General features: G+C 54.6%; 1 protein-coding gene across 2 annotated transcripts in view; it reads left to right on the top strand.

Moving 5' to 3' along the window:
- Positions 1-11,175, top strand: part of LOC101950977 (galactoside alpha-(1,2)-fucosyltransferase 2-like) — a 36,582-nt gene that overhangs the window by 11,492 nt on the left and 13,915 nt on the right. Inside the window, exon 1 of one of the 2 annotated variants that reach the window (XM_065571041.1) lies at positions 3,357-3,519. The exons of the other annotated variant lie outside the window; for it this stretch is intronic. The gene's annotated coding sequence lies outside the window, so the exon portion shown is untranslated. Of the gene's footprint in view, positions 1-3,356; positions 3,520-11,175 lie in introns of those variants that run through there. 2 annotated transcript variants of the gene reach the window in all.

The raw sequence follows: 11,175 nt of genomic DNA, 5'->3' as shown, positions 1-11,175 counted from the left end.
GAGTAGCCAGTGGCAGGGGCTGGCTAGCAGGCAGGGAAGGAATTTGGGTACCGGGGTGCAACTGTTAACCTGCATGGCAAAATGAGTGTTCCTGGGTTCTCTCCCCAGCTCTGGGAGGGGAGTGGGGTCTAGTGGTTAGAGCGGGGGGGGGTTTGGGAGCCAGGACTCCTGGGTTCTCTCCCCGGCTCTGGGAGGGGAGTGGGGTCTAGTGGTTAGAGCAGGGGGGGCTGGGAGCCAGGACGCCTGGGTTCTCTCCCCGGCTCTGGGAGGGGAGTGGGGTCTAGTGGTTAGAGCAGGGGGGGCTGGGAGCCAGGACGCCTGGGTTCTCTCCCCGGCTCTGGGAGGGGAGTGGGGTCTAGTGGTTAGAGCCGGCGGCCGGGAGCCAGGACTCCTGGGTTCTCTCCCCGGCTCTGGGAGGGGAGTGGGGTCTAGTGGTTAGAGCAGGGGGGGCTGGGAGCCAAGACGCCTGGGTTCTCTCCCCGGCTCTGGGAGGGGAGTGGGGTCTAGTGGTTAGAGCAGGGGGGTTGGGAGCCAGGACTCCTGGGTTCTCTCCCCAGCTGGGGGCTGAGCAGGGGCCTCTCACTTGGCAGGCAGGGCCAGCCCCAGGGCAGCGCTAGGAGTGGGGGCAGGCACCTGAGGCTGGCAGGCTGGACATTATTTCTCTGCAATGAATCCAGGGCCCTTTGGACTCTGGTAACTTCACCCCACCCCCACCCTGTGAACGACGCTTCTTGACATGGGGGCGGGGGGCTGGGAGCACCAAGCTCTTCCTGCTGGCGGGACGGGAGGGGCTGGAGAGGAGGCGGCTGGGTCCCACGCTGCCCTGCCGGTGCCCCTCACTCCCGACCCGCAGCCCCTGCCAGCCTGACCCTGGGCTCCCCCCAGCCCTGCCGGTGCCCCTCACTCCCGACACGCAGCCCCTGCCAGCCTGGCCCTGGGCTCCCCCCAGCACTGCCGGTGCCCCTCACTCCCGACCCGCAGCCCCTACTAGCCCGGCCCTGCCCCCCCCCCCCAGCTCTGCCGGTGCCCCTCACTCCCGACCCGCAGCCCCTGCTAGCCCGGCCCTGCCCCCCCCCAGCTCTGCCGGTGCCCCTCACTCCCGACACGCAGCCCCTGCCAGCCCGGCCCTGGTCACTCCCCAGCCCTGCCAGTGCCCCTCACTCCCGACCCGCAGCCCCTGCTAGCCCGGCCCTGCCCCCCCCCCCCAGCTCTGCCGGTGCCCCTCACTCCCGACCCGCAGACCCTGCTAGCCCAGCCCTGACCCTCCCAGCCCTGCCAGTGCCCCTCACTCCCGACCCGCAGCCCCTGCTAGCCCAGCTCTGCCCCCCCCAGCCCTGCCGGTGCCCCTCACTACATGCTGACTGAGATGTCTGGATAAATGACCTACATCTATTCTCCTAAGAACGTCTGGAGTGATGGGACCCTCCCCACTTCCCCAAAGTTGACTGGTTAGAGATGGGGGCTGGGAGCCAGGACACCTGGGTTCTATCCTCGGCTCTGTGAGGAGAGTGGGGTCTATGGGTTACAGCAGGATGGAGGAGGGGCTGTGGGGAGGTGATATGGGGGTCGGCTGCAAGGAGCTCGCTCTGGACTGGAGATGAAGGGGGGTCTGGACCCCATCTGGATGCTGGAGAGACCCAGCTGGACGGGGCTGAGACTGGCCAGGCCCCAGGCCCCTGAGAACTGCCTGGGCTGGGTTCGGCCGTACAATAAACCTCCTGTTTTATGCTGGCTGAGAGTCCCTGCAGGCTGGAGATCGGGGGATCACTCCCTCTGGGGGTGGTGGCCCTGGGGGGTCAGAGTGAGGGGACCCCCCAAGGGGGCTCACAGAGGGAGCCAGGCGGCCTGGAGGCTCAGAGGTGCAACCCTAGGAGGTGTTGGGGCCAGAGAGCCTAACCCCGGAGATGGAGGGTGATCCTTGGGGGGGCTGTCACACCGAAGGGGGGGAGTCTCCCAGGGGCCGTACAGAGTCGAGGGAGCCCAGGGCCTGGGAATCCATCACACACTCGACCCGCAGCCCCCTGCTAGCCCAGCCCAGCCCTGACCCCATTCCCCACCCGGAGTGGGAGTGAGCCCAGATTGACCCCGGGGGAGCTGAGTTCAGGACACTCCAGCTGGTAACTTCGGCTGGGGATCCCATAGAGGGGGGGACACTGACCCCTAGGGGCCAAAGTGACCAAGCTCTACCCAGCTCCACTCCCTGCAGTCATGTGTCATCTAGCTACCCCCATAGCCCCCCTACATACCCCGATAGCCCCCAGTTAGCTACCCCCATAGTCCCCCATTATCCCCATATCCCCGTCTAGCTACCACCATAGCCCCCAACTATCCCCATAGCCCCTTCTAGCTAGCCCCATACACCCCCATCCCTCCCTGTCCAGGCTCTGGCCGTTACAAAGCCATGGATCTGCTCACAGGCAGCTCTCAGCAATCTGGGCTCTCCCAGGCCCTCGCCTGTCGCTTTCCTCCCCGCGCAGCCAAGGGCCTGGGGCGGCTGGGACAATACGGAGGCAGCAGCATTGTGGACGTGTCACGCGCTGTCCCAACTGGCTACTGGGTGTCAGCGCGCTGGGGTGTAGGGAGAGGGGGATCCCAGCAGGGGGCGCTCACCCCTAGGGGTCAGGGCTGGCCCCAATGTCAGATTGCAGCACTAGGGGGCGCTGGGCTGCGGGGAGCGGGGTGGGGGGCTCGGCAGGGGGCTGTCTCCCCTAGATGTCAGAGCTGGCCCAAATGCTGCAGGGCGGCACTAGGGGGCGCTGGGTTTCATTGCATGAGATGGGTCCCTGGACTCACTTTTAATCATGCTCCCGGCCGCATTTCCACCAGTTCGTCCTGCCCCAAACTCCCTTTTGTACCCCCGGACTTTGCATCAACCCAGAAATCACACCCCTCCCCACACAGAGACCAGGACACTCAGGGCAGGTTTGGCCCACACCAGCAGTTTATTCTGAAGCCATCGGCCACGAAGCCGCCACGGACCCCACAAGAAATCGCCCGTCCTGGAACGATGCCCCAGTAAATAACAGGAATCATCTGAATCGGCCCTTCGATGGTGCTGTGGGTCGGTCAGCGCTGGCCTCAACATCCGAACATCCAGTGAAAATCAGTCCCGGAGCCGAGGAGAGAACCCAGGAGTCCTGCCTCCTAGCCCATCCCCCCCACCCCGCTCTAACCACTAGACCCCACTCCCCTGCCCGAGCCACAGAGCCAGCCCAGGTGTCCTGGTTCCCTTGTTTCATGCTGGGCCCTGCCCCCACCCCGCATTCCCCATCCTCCTGGCCTGGCGTGGCAAGCCCCCATGGTGTGTCCCTGGGGCATGTGCCGGGGAGGTGGGCGGAGCAGGAAAAGGGTGAGTCATGCCCGGGAGCAGCTGGCTGGATGAATGTTTAAGCGCTGATAAAAGTCCAAGAGGAAATAAATGGGTGAGGCAGCATCAGTCGGAGACGGAGACGTCCAGGGAAACCGAAGAGGAGCAGACGGGAGCAGCTGCCCCTGGGACCCGAAACCCACCTCAGCAAGGTAAGAAGGGGGGAGATTCCCTGCCTAGAAATGTCCTGGCCTCTCTCAGAACAAAGATACCGACCCCTCCCGCCGTCTGCCCGTCCAGCCCAACACCGAACTCTTTAGCCATAAATAACCCCACCCACCCACCCACTAATCCATCCCGATTCCTCTTCGTGCGCTTCTACCGATCCGTCCATCCCCCATCTACCCTTCTCCCCATTCGTCCACCCACCCATCGCCCATGTGTCAATCCATCTTAACACTTTCAGCGCCCTTACAAACGTAGATGCTTCTCGCCACAGGCTGGCTGGTCGCTCTTCAGCCAGGCTCTCCCCTTCGATCAGCGCTTCAGTCGCTGGGTGGTGGTGTCTGTAGATGGAGGTGGAAGAGAGAGAGCCTGGCACGGTGTGGGAGCCCAGGGCTGGGCTAGCAGGGGGCTGCATGTTAGAAGTGAGGGAAGTGAGTCTGCTCCTCTCCCCCAACCTACTGCTGGAGCTGGGGTGCCCTGGCCCCTCGGCTGGGATGTTGGGAATGGGGGTCATTGGCCCTGGGAGACCCTCTCCCATTTCCTCTAACCATCCCTCCCATTCCTCTCTTCCCCCCACTCCACTCACCACCCGCCCCCCCTGCTCCTCCTCTCCCCAGGCTGGGACCTCCTTCCCTCATCACAGCTGTGTCGGAGAAAAACACAGTTCTCAGTCTTTGGTTGGGTACAGCAAAGTCAGATACTTTATTCTCTCTAGCAATTGCGTAGAGGGAGAGAGTTCACTAGGACACAGGGTCTCCCCGTCCTAGGCAGGTCTCTCCCAGGTAAACAATGACAGCCAGCATTTATACCTTTTGTTACAGACAGTAATGAGCAACAACTGCATTATGTTTATACATAGGTCCTCCTGATATCTTACTTTCCTCACTTGTTTAGACTCTAGTCTGCATACAATATTATCTACACAAGGTCGCAACAACTTCTCACACGGTTGTTTCCCACTCGCCTCACACATTCCTCGCTTCTGCAGATCTCGCGTTATTAGGGTTACGGTTCGCCTGACTCTTGCTAACAAAAACTGTCATGCATTGCAATCCCCTTCCTGTCCGTTCTTTCTCTGCTCCCACAACCCCCCCTTTTGTACTACGAGTCCAACAAACATTCTCAAATCTCTATTTGCATTAAGTCTTGGAATTCACATTCTACAGCAGTTGCTTCAACCTTAGGGGTACTGATTGGATGTAATGACAATGCACGATGAGCACGGACATGAAAGGTATTAGTATTAGTACGTCCTTTACAAGAACAAGAACATACTCCTACACTAACTAACAACAATACAAGCAATAACATTCCCATAGCAATCATGTGATGGGGTTGTGGTACAGTTTTAGTTACAAAGCACAATACATCATACTAAGTACATATCGCAGACACTCCATAAGCTGTATGAAAGGCATTCTTTTCAACTTGATATATATTTTGAAGCATGTGAATTTGCCCTTGTACTTCAGAGATTCTCTGAACCTCTGGTAACAGTGAAAGCAAATTCTGAAATCGATCAGATACTAAACTAGTCCAATTAAAGGGTACCTGGAACCTAAGGGCTACTTGCAAAACTCTATCTGCAGGCCAGTAGATAATATGATTGCCTGCAGCGGTAGTGAGATTAAAATGCATGTCTTGCGATGTGGTGGCATTAACATACACACAGCTATCATTAGCTTGAGAAAGTAAGTGTCCTGTCAGGGTAGTTCCTTGTCTCCTACCCTCCCAGCAAACGTAGTCATGAACAGTGACAACTTCTCCTGGCTTCGGTTTACGGATACACTGAAGCTGTGGGGGTTCTAACGGCCAAAACGTCCATTGACTCCCTAACCCCATCCAAATGTCAGGTGTAATCCCAGGAGTACTGACAAAAATCGATTGGGCAAACCAGGAGGTCTAATCTCCCAGATGTTTCGGTGAATTACCCAATCCCACATGCATCCTCCCCATGGACCCGGCAGGATTCGGTATGTGGGAGCCCACCCCCCCCCAACCGGTCCATACGCTTGGGAGGAGCATTGAGAACGTCCGCACATCCACCCAGAAAGTCTCCAAGTATGTCTCCATGGCCACAGATCAGATGGTACCTCTGATGTGTCTGTAAGGGCAGTGGGCCATGCCTGATGCTCTAGATCATTCCGAACGGCCATTAGCTGGTCATTCAGGAAATCCTGACTCTCTGAACATGCTAGATCCCACTGCAATGCCTTCCCAGCCTCAGTGATATTCAATACCATCTCTGTCAGCAACTTCTGGGCCATAGAACTAAGGGCAGAAATAACATTATTAGTCACCAGAATAATTTCTATGCAGGTAAAATTTCCAGTGGCAGAACAAACTCTTTGGGTATTCGTTTGATTGTTCACTAATTGGGTGACCAAATAACAATAAGGGCCCCTCGCATTTAACACAGTGCAAATTCCAGGAACGTTCGCTATAGAACCCATCAATTGCAATGACAGATTCTTGGGGTTCACGGGTAGTGATGTCATATACTTTTATCTCCACTGATCCATTTATTTTCCACTCAATTGTTCGCTTATATGGGATATCCGGAACCTTAAAAATATTTTTTTCAAACAATATTTAAATAAATCACTAAAGTGCCTCGGCCATTGGTTTTATCAAAGCTATGGCATTGTCTGTATTTGGATGTTACAGGGGTAACAGTGTAATGGAGGAGATGGCAGGGGCCGTGGCAACAAGGTGCCTTTGGTACTTGTCATTTAAAATCCAATGAGGGAGGGCAATACATGCTGAAGGACTTATCCAAAACACAGGGCGCAGCCTGTAGAATAAACCCCCAAATCCAATCAATACCACGTTCTCAAGCATGGGTCCCACAAGTTTCTTCTTGCCAGTGTATAATTCTTTGTTTCTTCACCAGGGTCAGTTCTTAATGTCTTTTGTAGTCAGGAATCCCTGGACTTTGTGGTTTCAATGGAGCGCGTGTTCCTTCTTCTCTTTTCCTGAAACAGTCGTGGTTCCGCATCATACAGGGGAGACGTTACCAGCACATCACCCTGTAATGGTTTTGCTTCTTCTAGAAACATCCAAAGGCACAGTAGGTCTGTCAGTGGACAAGGGAGAGGTTACTAGCACTTCACCTTGTCCTCCTTCCCTGCTGTCCAGAAGGCACAGCAGAGCTAGAAGGAGGAATAGGCTCATCAGTGGGAGAGTCCTCCCAAGGTGGAGGGGTCTTTTTACAGTGAGAAGCATGAGTCCAGGCAGGTAGTCCTTGGCACTGCACAGCGGTGTTGGTGGTTAACAGCACTTGGAAAGGGCCTTTCCAGTGTGGAGTCAAAGCAGTCTTTGGTTGATGGACTTTACGTAGACTCAGTCTCCTGGTTTCAATGAACGGCAGGGCTGCCCGGGTCTTTGGGTAGCACTTCTTTATCTGTGAGAAAAGAAACCTAACACGTTTCATTAATGCCTGGCAGTGTTTTGCAGATTTTACAGCTGCTTGGGCACATTCAGGCCCCCCCTTTTCTTGATTGTCAGCCAAGTCTTAGCTGTGAGCAGTGTCCTTGGATGGGGCCAGCGTCTTATCTTTGGACTGTGCTTGCTAGCTACTTTTTTTTTCCAGTGAACTCGTTCTGTTCTTTTTCCTTTTTCCCTTCTTGGTTTCTTTTAACCTACAAAGGAAACTTCCACTCTTCACTCACACACCTTTTCCCAACAATGAACACATACACATTGCCATTATACAGTACATTAGTCTTAGTATTCAATGTATGCCATGTACACCCTTCCAGTAAAATAACTTTATTACAGAGCTTTGGAGCAACAAACCAGGACAAGCACACCCACTTTTGAGGAGTCCACTCGGTACAACCTCTGGTGTCCGATAGTTTTCCTCCCTCCCCAGCCCTCTGGCTAGAAATCTGAGGTAGCCAGAAGGATCCCATGGGCAATATGGGGAGTGGGTTAACCTTCCATGTCCTTGCTTCCAAAGACTGTTGGTGTGCAAATTTTAACAACATTTTTTTCAATTAAAAGTTCTGGCCAATGAACTTTCTTTTTCTTACTTAAGCAAATGTATTAGACTTTAGTATATCACATTTTCCTGATTTATCCAAACACTTTGTATTCCAAGTTGAATAAAAACAAGTATCTGCTTTTTGATTTAACCCTTCTGTTTAATTTTGAACTAGACTGTCTTATGAAAACATTAAACACAACCATTCTGGCCACAAGACAAACACCACAAGACAGGACATAGAACACAGAAATAATTCCTATTGTGCCAGTAAATGCATGGTACATTGAATGCTGTTCAGCTGGCATCCGTTTTCTCTGATGATCTGAAAGACAAAAGAACAGAGGTCCACCCCTTCTGGGCAGTCAGTCGTTGCTTAAAATATTTCCTTTATATACAAATACTCTTGTTGATTTCAGGCAAAACAAAGGAATTACCCATATTTCCTTGTATTTGGTTCATAGGCAGCGCAGGTTTCAGTGGCTTCTACCTTATCAGTTAGATAATTTGCATTAGTACAGAGGCTTTCTGGCTTGCTTCCGGGTCCAAAGCTATTCACAGCTTAAAGATTCTTACTTTAAAAAAGGACACAATTCACTTTCCCAGACCTTTGATTGCCTTTTACTTCTAACTCCTGCTTTCAAACACACAGCGATCTGAAAAAGACAACACAACCTATATTGGCAGGTTTGCATTTCTTTTACCTCTGCTACAATATACCCTGCACATGTTCTGGGGAAAATGCACATTCTCTCCACAATTCAATTTCCACTACACTAGCCACATCAATTTCTACACAAGATGTAACTGTTTCTTTTGTGCTTACAAAATCTCCATGCACCCACAGCAAAGTGACAGCTCGACCACAGAGAGCCAGGGGCACTGTCCTTCTCTCTCTTTACCAGATCTTTTATCTGCTATTTTGTTACCCAAAACCAAATGCAAATCTTTTATTCTCCGGGCTTTGACTACCCTACTGCAGCCACAACCTTTGGTCTTTATTCAAAACATTTTAAATCGTGTAAAGCATTAAGTCACCTTAAGGATTAAATGCCTAAATACCACATTAAACAACACTAGTTTCCTGTGTCTGGCAAAAATATTCTCGGTTTTTGCAACTTTAAACAATACCAATTCATCTCAAACGTATAAAACACAGATTGTACACAGCAGGAGTGTTCTTCAGCAAATTCGACTGAGGCTACATCTACACTACAGGGGGGAGTCGATTTAAGATACGCAAATTCAGCTACGTGAATAGCGTAGCTGAATTCGACGTATCACAGCCGACTTACCCCGCTGTGAGGACGGCGGCAAAATCAACCTCTGCAGCTTCCCGTCGACGGCGCTTACTCCCACCTCCGCTGGTGGAGTAAGAGCGTCGATTCGGGGATCGATTGTCGCGTCCCGACGGGACGCGATAAATCGATCCCCGGGAGGTCGATTTCTACCCGCCGATTCAGGCAGGTAGTGTAGACCCAGCCTAACTTATCCATAGTCGAATAATTCCACTTAAATAAGCTCTTGCCTGGATTACTTGCAGACATTCCTGCCAAGTTTCACTGCTTGATTCCCTCTAGCAACTACAGAGTTAACTTCTCACTCTCTTTTCTTAAATCACTTGCTTGTCTCCCAAAACGACACCCAATCAACTCAGATTTTACCATTCCAATTATTGTCCTGGGGGTTTGAAATCTCCATGCTTGTACTTACTTACTCCTTTCCTTCCACTATGCCCTCAAAGTTTCCAACCTGTTTTCCAAATACTCTATCTGTTGCCTGCCCGCTTGGGCCCGATCCTGCTTTTCCCGCTGAACCGTCCCTTCCATGGGCACCGGCTTGTTCCACTACCAATTTAGCTAGCAATTTAGCTTAGCTTCTCAACTAGCCCCCACCCTTCCTGGTCTCTTCCTTTAAACATTCGTACTCACAAGGCTACCCGAGTCCTCCCTTGTGAGGCTCGCCACCTGGGCAAAACGCATGGCCCATTGGCATTTAACTATTCAGTTCCTCTTGTGAAGAAGTGAGGTTTTTACCCACGAAAGCTCATGTCCAAATAAATCTGTCAGTCTTTAAGGTGCCACCGGACTCCTTGTTGTTTTTGTAGATACAGACTAACACGGCTATGCCCTGATACTTGAATTCCTCTTGTGGCACACACACTGCTGTTACGGCCTATGCTGAGCACAAATGGTTACGTTTTGACAAGTCCCTGCAGGACCAGTACTTGTTTAGCCAGTGCTTCCTTTTCGGCCTGGAAGTCCCGTCTCAAGGCTTGCGACTTGCCCTGGGCGTAGGTTCAGAGGGGAAAGGAAGCCGGTACGGAGGACCGGGAAGAAAAGGAGACTGGCTGAGGGAGGGAGAAGCCTGCCCCCTGCATAAGAACAGTTTCATCTCAGCTGTTCCCTGCGCGGTTCAGCTCCCGGGGTTAGGAGTCGTTTCTGGCATCCTCGTTCATTTCACTCCCGGTCGCTGGGGGGAGGGGGTGTGTGACCATGGCAGGGGCAGCTCCTTTCTGCCCCCGGGATGAGGGGATCTCTACACAACCAATACAAGCATTCGGCTGCACAGCTTAAATCCCGAGCTAATAAAAGCAGGGGGAGGGGGAAACTCACTGTCACACTGGTTTCTCCTCAGGGCGGCTCTAGGCACCCGCAAAGCAAGCAGGCGCTTGGGGCGGCACATTTGCAGGGGTGCAAGAATCCAGCCTGGGAGCTGAGAACCAACAGGGGGCCCTGGGAGCTGTAGTTCCTTGGTTAGCTCCCTGCCTATAGAGCCAGCCCCGGAGCAGGGAAAGAACTAAATTTCCCAGCATTCCCTCGGCCGCAATTAACAGGAAAGGGAGGGGGAAGGAGCGTGGAACTGAAACCTCATGCTGCAGCTTGCTGTGAATGGTAGGGACAGAGCCAGTTCTAGGTGTTTTGCTGCCCCCCCCCCCAGCCCTGGGCTTCCCCACATCCCCATGTTTCCCCAGCCCTGGACTCTCCCCTGCCCACACCCTCTGCCGCCCCAGCTCTGGCCCCCACCTGCACCCCCCTGCTTCCCCAGCCCTGGGCTCTCCCCCCCACACACCTCCTGCCACCCTAGCCTGGGCTCTTCCCTCCCCCTGCACCCACATCTCCTGCGACCCCAGCTCTGGCCCCCACCTGCACCCCCGCTGCCTCAGCCCTGGGCTCTCCCCCCACCTGCACCTCCTGCTGCCCCAGCCCTGGGCTCTCCCCCCACCCGCACCTCCTGCCGCCCCAGCCCTGGGCTCTCCCCCCACCCGCACCTCCTGCCGCCCCAGCCCTGGGCTCTCCCCCCACCCGCACCTCCTGCCGCCCCAGCCCTGGGCTCTCCCCCCACCCGCACCTCCTGCCGCCCCAGCCCTGGGCTCTCCCCCCACCCGCACCTCCTGCCGCCCCAGCCCTGGGCTCTCCCCCCACCTGCACCTCCTGCTGCCCCAGCCCTGGGCTCTCCCCCCACCCGCACCTCCTGCCGCCCCAGCCCTGGGTTCTCCCCCCACCCGCACCTCCTGCCGCCCCAGCCCTGGGTTCTCCCCCCACCCGCACCTCCTGCCACCCCAGCCTGGGCTCTTCTCCCCCTCCTGCACCCGCATTCCCTCCTGCCCCAGCTCTGGCCTGCACCTCCTGCCTCCCCAGCCCTGGGCTCTTCTCCC

The sequence above is a fragment of the Chrysemys picta genome, chromosome 17 (assembly GCF_011386835.1).
Source record: "Chrysemys picta bellii isolate R12L10 chromosome 17, ASM1138683v2, whole genome shotgun sequence".
Classification (NCBI taxonomy): domain Eukaryota; kingdom Metazoa; phylum Chordata; order Testudines; family Emydidae; genus Chrysemys; species Chrysemys picta.
This window is presented reverse-complemented; position numbering and strand designations above follow the sequence as displayed.